This window comes from Arachis ipaensis, chromosome B2 (assembly GCF_059453495.1).
Source record: "Arachis ipaensis isolate K30076 ecotype BB chromosome B2, ASM5945349v1, whole genome shotgun sequence".
NCBI classification, from domain to species: domain Eukaryota; kingdom Viridiplantae; phylum Streptophyta; class Magnoliopsida; order Fabales; family Fabaceae; genus Arachis; species Arachis ipaensis.
Genome location: NC_142437.1, coordinates 32,836,414 through 32,847,231, shown reverse-complemented (window position 1 = coordinate 32,847,231; position 10,818 = coordinate 32,836,414). Strand labels below are relative to the sequence as shown.

Below are 10,818 nucleotides of genomic sequence, written 5' to 3'. Positions count from 1 at the left end.
TTCACCTCTTCTATTGCAGGATTCTCAGGGTCATAAGCTTCTCCTTCAGAGGAGGCTTCTTTAGTACTGCCGGATGCAGCTTGCATTCTAGTCAGATTCTGAGAAATCATATTGGCTTGCTGAGTCAATATTTTGTTCTGAGCCAATATGGCATTCAGAGTATCAATCTCAAGAACTCTTTTCTTCTGAATCATCCCATTATTCACAGGATTTCTTTCAGAAGTATACATGATCTGGTTATTTGTAACCATTTCAATGAGTTTCTGGGCTTCTGCAGGTGTTTTCTTCAGATGAAGAGATCCACCAGCAGAGTGGTCCAATGACATCTTGGACAATTCGGACAGACCATCATAGAATATACCTAAGATGCTCCATTCTGAAAGCATATCAGAAGGACACCTTCTGATCAATTGCTTGTATCTTTTCCAAGCTTCATAGAGGGATTCACCTTCCTTCTTTCTGAAAGTTTGGACTTCCACTCTAAGCTTGCTCATCTTTTGAGGTGGAAAGAATTTGGCCAAGAAAGCATTAATCAACTTTTCCCAAGAGTTCAGGCTTTCTCTAGGTTGTGAGTCCAACCATATCCTAGCTCTGTCTCTTACAGCAAAGGGGAAAAACATAAGTTTGTAGACCTCGGGATCAACCCCATTGGTCTTAACAGTGTCACAGATTTGCAAGAATTCAGCTAAGAACTGGTGAGGATCTTCTAATGGAAGTCCATGAAACTTGCAATTCTGCTACATTAGAGAAACTAATTGAGGGTTAAGCTCAAAGTTGTTTGCTCCAATTGCAGGAATTGAGATGCTTCTTCCATAGAAGTTGGAAGTTGGTGCAGTAAAGTCACCAAGCATCTTCCTTGCATCTCCACCATTGTTCTCAGGTTCGACTGCCATGTCTGCCTCTTTTTCAAAATTTACTGTAAGGTCCTCTCCAGAGTGTTGTGCTTTAGCTTCTCTTAGCTTCCTCTTCAGAGTCCTTTCAGGTTCAGGATCAGCTTCAACAAGAATGTCTTTATCCCTGTTCCTGCTCATATGAAAAAGAAGAGAACAAAGAGAGAATGAGAATCCTCTATATCACAGTATAGAGATTCCTTTATGTGAGTATAAGAATAGAAGAATAGAAGAATGAGAAGAGAGAGGAGATAAGTAATTCGAACAGAGAGAAGAGAGAGGGGTTCGAATTATGAGTAGAAGAGAAGTGTTAGTAATTAAATAAAATAAATAGAAAGAGATGAGAGAGAGAGTATTCGAATTTTTTTTAAGTAAAATAAAAGAAAAATATTTTTGTTTTTATTTTAATTATTTAGTTAGTGTTCGAAAATATTAAAAGAAATAAAATAAAATTAGAATTTAAAACAATTAGTTAATTAAAAAGAATTTTGAAAAAGTGGTTAGTTATTTTCGAAAATAAGAAGTGAAAAAGTAGTTAGGTGGTTTTGAAAAAGAAAAGAAATAGTAAATTTTTAAAATTAAAACAAACAAGTCAAGTAGTTAGTTGAAAAATATTTGAAAATAAATTTTGAAAAGATAAGAAGTCAGAAAAAGATTTTGAAATTAAAATTTTAAAAAGATATGATTGAAATTTATTTTGAAAAAGAATTAAAAAATTTGATTTTTAAAATTAAAGTTGATGACTTGACTAACAAGAAACTAAAATATATGATTCTAGAATTTAAAGATTGAACCTTTCTTAACAAGAAAGTAACAAACTTGAATTTTTTGAGTCAAAACATTAATTGTTAGCAAGGATTTTTGAAAATATGAAATAAAATTAAGAAAAAGATTTTGAAAAATTAGTTTTAAAATTTTCGAAAACATCAAAAGAAAAATGAAAAAGATTTTGAAAAATTTTAAGAATGAAATTCGAAAATCATAAAAAAAAAGGAATTGATTTTGAAAAAGATTTGAAAAGATAAAGTTTTTAAATTGAAATTTTGACTTGACTAACAGGAAACAACTAGCTTTTAAAAATTTTTGACCAAGTCAACTCAAAATTTCGAAAATTATGAGAAGAATAAGGAAAAGATATTTTTTTTTTACTTTTGAATTTTTAATGAGGAGAGAGAAAAACAACAAAATGAAACAAAACATAAAAATTTAAGATAAAAACAAATAATGCATGCAAGAACACTTTGAATGTCAAGATGAACACCAAGAACACTTTGAAGATCATGATGAACATTAAGAACATAATTTTGAAAATTTTTAAGAAAAGAAAGACATGCAAGACACCAAACTTAAAAATTTTTAAACTTTAGACACTAATAATTCTAAAATGCATATGAAAAACAAGAAAAGACACAAAACAAGAAAATGTAAAGATCAAACAAAGAAAATCATCAAGAACAACTTGAAGATCATGAAGAACGTAATGCATGAATTTTCAAAAATTTTAAGAAAATTAAAAAAATGCAATTGACACCAAACTTAAAATTTGACACAAGAGTCAAACAAGAAACACAATTTTTTTGTTTTTATGATTTTATTAAAAAAATTTTTAATTTTTTTTGAAATTATTTTGGAAAAAGAAAATAAAGAAATTCAAAATTTTTAATAAGAATTCCAGGATTCATGCAATGTTTGTCTAAAGCTTCGGTCCAAAAGAATTAGACATGGCCAAATGGCCAGCCAAGCTTTAGCACAGAATTATAAATGAGAATCCAAAGGCTCCTCCAATAGCTGCAATGATAAGTGGAAGCTTCAGTCCAAAAGATTAGACATGGCTTAATAGCCAGCCAAGCTTCAACATATCATCATGGAGCTTTAAGGTGGAATTCATTCTAAAAAATTCTGAAGAACATTTTTTTTCGAAAACTTTTTTTTTGAAATATTTTTAAAAAATTTTTGAAAAGAAAATAAAGGTTGAAATAAGAAAGAAGGTTACCTAATCTAAGCAACAAGATGAACCGTCAGTTGTCCAAACTCGAACAATCCCCGGCAATGGCACCAAAAACTTGGTGCACGGAATTGTGATCACACTTTTCACAACTCTGGTACAACTAACCAGCAAGTGCACTAGGTCGTCCAAGTAATAAAACCTTACGCGAGTAAGGGTCGATCCCACGGAGATTGCCGACTTAAAGCAAGCTATGGTCATCCTGTAAATCTTAGTAAGGCGGATTCAATTGGTTATGAGTTTTGATAATTGAAAGATAAATAAAACGTAAATTAAAATAAAGATACTTATGTAATTCATTGGTGGAAATTTCAGATAAGCGTTTGGAGATGCTTTGTTGCTTCTGAACCTCTGCTTTCCTATTGTCTTCATCCAATTATGCGTGCTCCCTTCCATGGCAAGCTGTATGTTGGTGGATTATCGTTGTCAATGGCTACCATCCGTCCTCTCAGTGAAAATGGTCCAAGCACAGCTTCTGTACAGCTAATCATCTGTCGAATCTCTCGTCTCGGATGAAAAATACCAGGCACAGCTACCACACGGCTAATCATCTGTCGATTCTCACTTGTGTCGGAATAGGATCTCTCTATCCTTTTGCACACTGTCATTGTGCCCAACATTCGTGAGTCTGAAGCTCGTCTGTCCTAGCCTTTACCAGGAAGGTTCTGATCTCTGTGAGTTCGACTGCTCTGTTGTCAGGAGATGCAAGTCAAAGTCACGAACCCGAGGCCTAAGAGATTATACTCCAGCTGTCGTCCAATGACTACGTTGAACATCATGTAGACCGCTTATGGTTGTCAGGCACGCGGATCTTGGCTAAGCGAGTAATGAAGATAGTGGGTGATTGTCATGGGTCACCCCTTCATTCTGACTTAACTGAATTAAGAACAAGAGTATATCTTAGAGAAGAGACATGTGTGAATTGAAAGAGAAATAATAGTACTTTCATTAATTCATGAAGAACAGCAGAGCTCCACACCTTAATCTATCAGGTGTAGAAACTCCACCGTAGAAAATACATAAGAAAAAAATGTCTTGGCATGGCCGTGTGGCCAGCCTCCAAATGTGAAAAATGGCATAAGCCTCGAATACAATAGTAAAAAGTTCTATTTATACTAAACTAGTTACTAAGGATTATAGAAAATAAGTAACTAAGTGCAGATAGTGCAGAAATCCAATTCCGGGGCCCACTTGGTGTGTGCTTGGACTGAGCATTGAGCTTTGCACGTGCATAGGCCTTTTCTAGAGTTAAACGCCAGCTTAGATGCCAGTTTGGTCATTTAACTCCAGTTCTGGTGCCAGTTCCGGCGTTTTACGCTAGAAAAGGGTCTCTAACTGGCGTTTTACGCCAGAAAAGGGTCTCTAACTGGCGTTTTACGCCAATTTTTGTAGCTCCAGAAAATTTGCTTCGAGTGCAGGAGGATCAGAATCCAACAGCATTTGCAGTCCTTTCTGAGCCTCTGAATCAGACTTTTGCTCAGATCCCTCAATTTCTGCCAGAAAATACCTGAAATTGCAGAAAAATACAAAAATTCATAGTAGAATCCAGAAATGTGAATTTTTCATAAAAACTATAAAAATATACTAAAAAGTAACTAAAACATATTAAAAACTATGTAAAAACAATGCCAAAAAGCGTATAAATTATCCGCTCATCAACATCCCAGCAGGCAGCGATGATTCACCCCCGCCACCACTACCACCACTGCCTCCACCTCCTCCACCTCTCGTATTGCATGATCCATCTGGTTCAGAAGGAATGCAGCATCGGGCCATTTGGGACACCTCACCACCTGGCTGGCATGATGCCGGGCCATCCAGCAGCTATCAGAAGGAGCAAATGGTGGACAAGATATTCTTTGAGGATGCATTCCAGCTTCACACCGTTGACCAGGCATCGATGCAACGCCTCACGGATCAGTTCCAGACTAGCAGAGAGCAGAGTATCGGACAATTTCATCACCTTTCTGCTCCCACGCATTCTTTAGCCTACATGCCACAGATATCTCCGAGTGCTGGCTTGTCATACGGGGCAGGCGTGAGACCGGGTGCTCAGTATGTGACACCTCCGTCAATGGACTACGGTATGTTGCTGACCTCATCCTATCCTCAAGTGACACTTCCTTCAGCTCCACTGCCTCAACCTCCACCTCAGGTGTACCAGTGTGACCCCATTCCTTACTCTGGAGAATACTATATCCCACCTCTTCCACCGCCTAGGCCTCAGTCACAGGATCATTCTGCGCAGCCCCGGCCTCATGCAGACCCTCGACCCAGCCGACCTCAGTGCCAGACACAGCCTCCACTACCGATGATGTCTTATTGTTTATTATGTACAGTATCTTGTTATTAACTTTATGTACTAGACTATTAACAATGTATTGTATAAGTGATGCTTGTATGTTTTGTTGATGTATAGTCCTTTTATGTGATTTTTTTGTGGTTGGTATTATGAAAAGATCTGTTAGACCTTTTAATGGTGTGACATAAAAGATGTATAATTTATTCGTACAACCTCGCTCATGATTTCCAAATCCATTAATAATTACATATATATTACATAAACGACACACACTGATAAGCATTTAATATAACTAGAATAACACAAAACAACTAAGTTACATCGAGCACAGTAAACGAATATCACCCCTAAGCTTCGTCCATGGATTGGTTGGGACAATCCCTCCTAGTATGACTGACTTCCCAACATAGACCACACCTCTTCTCCTAGCGCTCAACCTCATCCATGTCATTCCAAACCTAGTAGACACAGGCCTCCCAGTAGCCTTTCTGTGAATGAATGGATTAGGGCAAAGCAGAGTCCCATGTCACTCCGGCCATACGGCCTCGTCAGGTATCGGTGGAAACTCCATTTCGTACACCTTGAACACAACCTCCTGCCTGTAAACTGGATGAACATACGGTGCCCACTTGATGCTTACGACGGCACAGGCGGCAAGTGCATGTCGGCATGGGTAGTGGAGTGACTGAAAGAGGCCACAGTCACACGTACCCGCCACTAGCCGAACTCGGAAGGAACCTTGTGACCAACCCTCGAATGGCTCTAACTCCTCCACAAGAAACACGATTGCCTGTCGATCATAATGAGTAACACGCATCTTCAGGATGCCTTCTCTGTTCTTCTCAATGGCTACCATCAGCCTCTGGGAGAAGTGATTTTCAGCTGCCAGTTGTAACTATGCCTCCCTTCCCTTCGTGACGAACAACATCTGCAACCTCTCATATGTGATGCGCACAATGGTAGAAATCAGCAAGTACCGTGTACCTTTGAGAACTGCAGTGATGCACTCTGATAGATTTATTGTCATATGATTGACGGAGGAAAAATGTCGGTAAAGATTTTCACAAAAATATCGCGTTGCAAGTATAGTTCTAAACCAACAAATTATCCTCAGTCAATGTTTAAATTTTTTGTCACTTAAGCAAACCCAATAAAATTAACCAAAATATTTAAACCTCGGGTCGTATCTCAAGGAATTGCAGGGAAGTGTATTTATTATTGGTTATGGGAAAGTATCTTTTTGGGTTTTTGAAATAAGGAACAAGAAAATATAGATTGCGAGAAAAATAGACTAATAACTAAGAAAGCTCTTAGCAAGGATTGAGAATTAGAAGTCCCATCCTTATTATCATCATCAATTGTGATGGTAAAAGTGAATCGCCTTCACTTAGTTAACCTCTAACCAATGGATGAAGGTCAAGTGCATACAATTAACTTGAGTTCACAAGTCCTAGTCAACTCACAATGAGAGACTAGATTTAGTGAAGTTCAAGCTAACCGGCAATCTTCAATTACCATTCAACAAAAGACTTTTGATAACTCAAGAGTCTCTAAATAACCAATCCAAGTTAAGAACATAGAAATCTAATTTAAAACCCAACCAAGCATTTTATCAAACACTTAAAAGGCATAAAATATAAACATAGAAAATTAACAAGGAATATTAAATCTAAAAAACCAATTGTAAGTATCAATGACTAACAATTAAAGAGTGTAACAATAAACATGGGAAACATAAATTATATTAAAAGAAATCAAACATAACAAGAGCTCATAAACATAAAAATGGCGAAAAAGGGAAATTTAACAAGAGAAGAGGATGAACTAAAGTGCTTAAACAAATAAAAGTAAGACAAAAACTAAATTAAAGTAAGATTGAACCTGAACCTAAAGAGAAATTGGAAGAAGAAACCCTAAACCTAGAGAGAGGAGAGAGCCTCTCTCTAGAAAACTACATCTAAACCTAAAATTGTGTATGAATGAAAGTGAATGAATTATTCCCCCTTCCAGCTCTACTCTGCAGCCTCTAATTTGTATTTTCGGGCCTGAAACTGGGTCCAAATCAGTCCAAAAATCACCCCCAGTGTTTTCTGTTAATTGCAGCACGTGACGCTCTGTCACGCGTACGCGTCGTCCATGCGTGCGCATCGCTACCAGATTCTCAAAACTTTAATTTCTTGTGTTCCTTCCACTTTTGCATGCTTCTTTTCTATCTTCTAAGCCATTCCTGCCCTATAAACTCTGAAAACACTTAACACACATATCATGGCATCAAATGGTAATAAGAGAGGATTAAAATTAGCAAATTTAAGGCCAAAGAAGCATATTTTCAATCATAGCACAAAATTAGGAAGGAAAATGTAAAACATGCGAATTATATGAAAAAGTGTGAGAATAATATATAAAATCCACTCAATTTAATACAAAATAAACTGCAAAATAGTTGATGCCAGGGCATCTTGGCCAGTTTCACTGACCTTTTCTTTACTGTTTTTAGGTTAGTTTCATGCATTCTCTTAGGAAATAAGTTAGTTTTAGGTAGATATTCACTTACACCTTGATTCAAGCATACATTGTGCATTTTACATTATTTCATGAGGATTTTGCATGAGTTTAGTGACAAATTGTATGTTGCATTGCCCATGACTTGGACTAAAACTTTGATGCACTCTATTGCTTGATTTCAGGACCAAAGGAAGCAAGGAATGGGAGGTAACTTGCAAAGTTAATGAGAAAAGTGATTGCCAATAACGCTCTCGAAGCCATCATTGACCACGTTAAGAGTCACGTTAACTAAGTTAACGTGAACTCTAACGTGGAGAGGGGAAGTTGAGCCAACGTTAGTGACACTTAACATTGTCACTAACGTTGGCAAATGCTCATAAGTGGCCACGTTAGAGTCCACGTTAACTTAGTTAACGTGGCCTCTAACGTTAAAAGGGGGAAGAAACGCCAACATTAGTGACATTCAACATTGTCACTAACGTTGGCCTAAGGAGAAACATACCACGTTAACTCCCACGTTAACTTGGTTAACGTGGGAGCTAACATAAGAAGCAAGAGTGGTCGACAACGTTAGTGACACCCAACATTGTCACTAACGTTGGAAGCAACCACACAACCCCCCAAGGAGCCACGATTAACTTCCACGTTAACTTAGTTAATGTGGAAGCTAACGTTGATGAGTGAAAGAATGGCCAACGTTAGTGACACTCAACATTGTCACTAACGTTGGGGATGGCTAAGCATGGCCACGTTAGAAGCCACGTTAACCTAGTTAACGTGGACTCTAACATGAGGCATAGGGGCACCTTGGAACGTTAGTGACAATGTTGAGTGTCACTAACGTTCTCGAAGGATGGCAAGCCCACATTAAAGAGCCACGTTAACTAAGTTAACGTGGGCTCTAACGTGGGAACAAAGGGGGTTTTTCAAAGTTATTGGGAATGTTAAGTCTCAATAACGTGTGCGAAGGACTTAGAGGCAACGTTAGTGGCAACGTTTGTGCCACTAACGTTGAAGTTAACGTGGCTTTTACTTAGGAACGTTAGTGAGAAAGTTGATTGTCACTAACGTTCTCGAACTCATATTTTCACTAAACGTTAACACCCCTAACGTCCTGAGCTAAAGTCTCTGCCCACTTCACACTTTCTCTCTGCAAGTAAAGCCAAGCCCAAATGAAGAAGAGAACTGCTTCAAACTTAAGATCCAAAGGCCCAAGACTTGAAGAGCCAACTAGAAGCTGAGAGAAGTAGTATATATAGGAGTAGCTTTGAATTGTTGAAAGGAGAGTTCTGAAAGTTGGAAAAGAGACCTACTCTCTGTATTTTACTTTCTCTGCATTTTTCTAGTTTTATTATATATTCTCCATCTTTGTTTTCATTTTCTAGAGCTATGAACAACTAAACCCCTTTCATTGGGTTAGAGAGCTCTGTTGTAATTTGATGGATCAATACTAATTTTCATTATTCTTCTTCTATCTTTTCTCTTGATTTTACTTGAAAGCTTTCGATCTTCATCCAATTGGGTAGTTATCTTAGAAAAGAAGCTATTCAAACTTGGATCTCTTCTGAACCTTGAAAGAGGAATGAAGAGATCAAGCTAGAAATGCTTTCTCATGCTGGACCAAATTGGGTTTGGATGGGTATGTGACTATAACCCTCTCAATACTTGATTTGGGAAATGCATGTGGTATAATCAGTGACCATACTTCATCTCTTCTCATGAGCAACTGACCAAGGAATTGGCTATCGATCAAGATTTGAGAGATTGAATTGCAAGAAATTGTAATTCAATCAATTAAGATTGCCAAGGAGATCAATGAGTGCATTGATTGAGGAAGAGATGAAAATGAACTTGATCCAGAGGATTGCAACATCTCCTGAGCCCAATGAACTCCCCATCTCTGATCTTACCCATTCTCTTTAATTTCTGCCATTTACTTTTATGAGCAAATCCCCCATTCCCATTTACAATTCTGCAATTTACTTTCAGTCATTTACTTCCAATTCTTTAATTCTAGCATTTACTTTTCTGTTATTTACATTTCTGCCATTTTATTTTCTGCAACTCTCAACCCAAATTCTGGATTCGCTCAACTAGAACATTCTTCTAATTAAAGTTGCTTGATCAATCAATCCCTGTGGGATTCGACCTCACTCTATTGTGAGTTTTTACTTGACGACAAATTCGGTACACTTGCCGAAGGAAATTTGTTGAGAGACAGTTTCCACCCGCATCAAGTTTATGGCGCCGTTGCCGGGGATTGATTGTGCATCAACAATGATTAAATTGGAAGATCACTAGATTGAGCATTTTTCTTTTGTGAATTTCATTTTCTGTTTGAGTGATTTACTTTTTGTTTTAGTTAAACTTCTTCCCTTCCCCCTCTACTTTTTTATTTTTCTTTGTTATTTTCAATTCTATTTGCTAACCCACTAACTGTTTGATATATTGCATCACCCACAACTAACAGTAATTCTGACAAAAATACTTTCTGCACCTATCTTTTCTTGCTTGCACTTGATGGTTGTATGACAGGGAGAAGAAGCGGGGCTTCAACTTCCTTCGATTCTGAACCTGAGAGGACCTTCCTTAGATTAAGGAGGGAGGCAAGAGGAAAGAAAGTGGTTGGTGCTGAGGAAGAAGAGGAATTCTTTGAACCAAACATGGAAGACAACATGGAAAACCATCATGAAGAAGAGGATCACAACCATGGGGGAGGAGGTAGAGTAAATCATGCTGGGGAGGATAAAAAAGTTTTGGGCTCTTACATCAATCTAAACCCAGGCAATTGTGGAAGTAGCATCCAAAAGCCAACAATCCATGCCAACAACTTTGAACTTAAACCACAGCTCATCACCCTTGTTCAGAACAACTGTTCGTTTGGAGGAGGTGTCCAAGAAGACCCCAATCAACATCTAACCACCTTCCTGAAGATATGTGACACAGTGAAGTCTAATGGTGTTCATCCTGACACCTATAGACTGCTCTTGTTTCCATTCTCACTTAAGGATAAAGCAGCCAAATGGCTGGAATCTTTCCCAAGGGAAAGCTTGACAACTTGGGAAGACGTGGTGAACAAATTCTTAGCAAGATTTTACCCTCCTCAACGAATCAAT

General features: G+C 37.7%; 1 non-coding gene across 1 annotated transcript; it reads left to right on the top strand.

The window, feature by feature from the left end:
- The first annotated feature begins 380 nt into the window (after positions 1-380).
- LOC148573519 (small nucleolar RNA R71) lies at positions 381-488 on the top strand. The gene has a single exon (XR_015906476.1). It is a non-coding gene; the product is annotated as a small nucleolar RNA R71 (small nucleolar RNA).
- Positions 489-10,818: the final 10,330 nt, after the last annotated feature.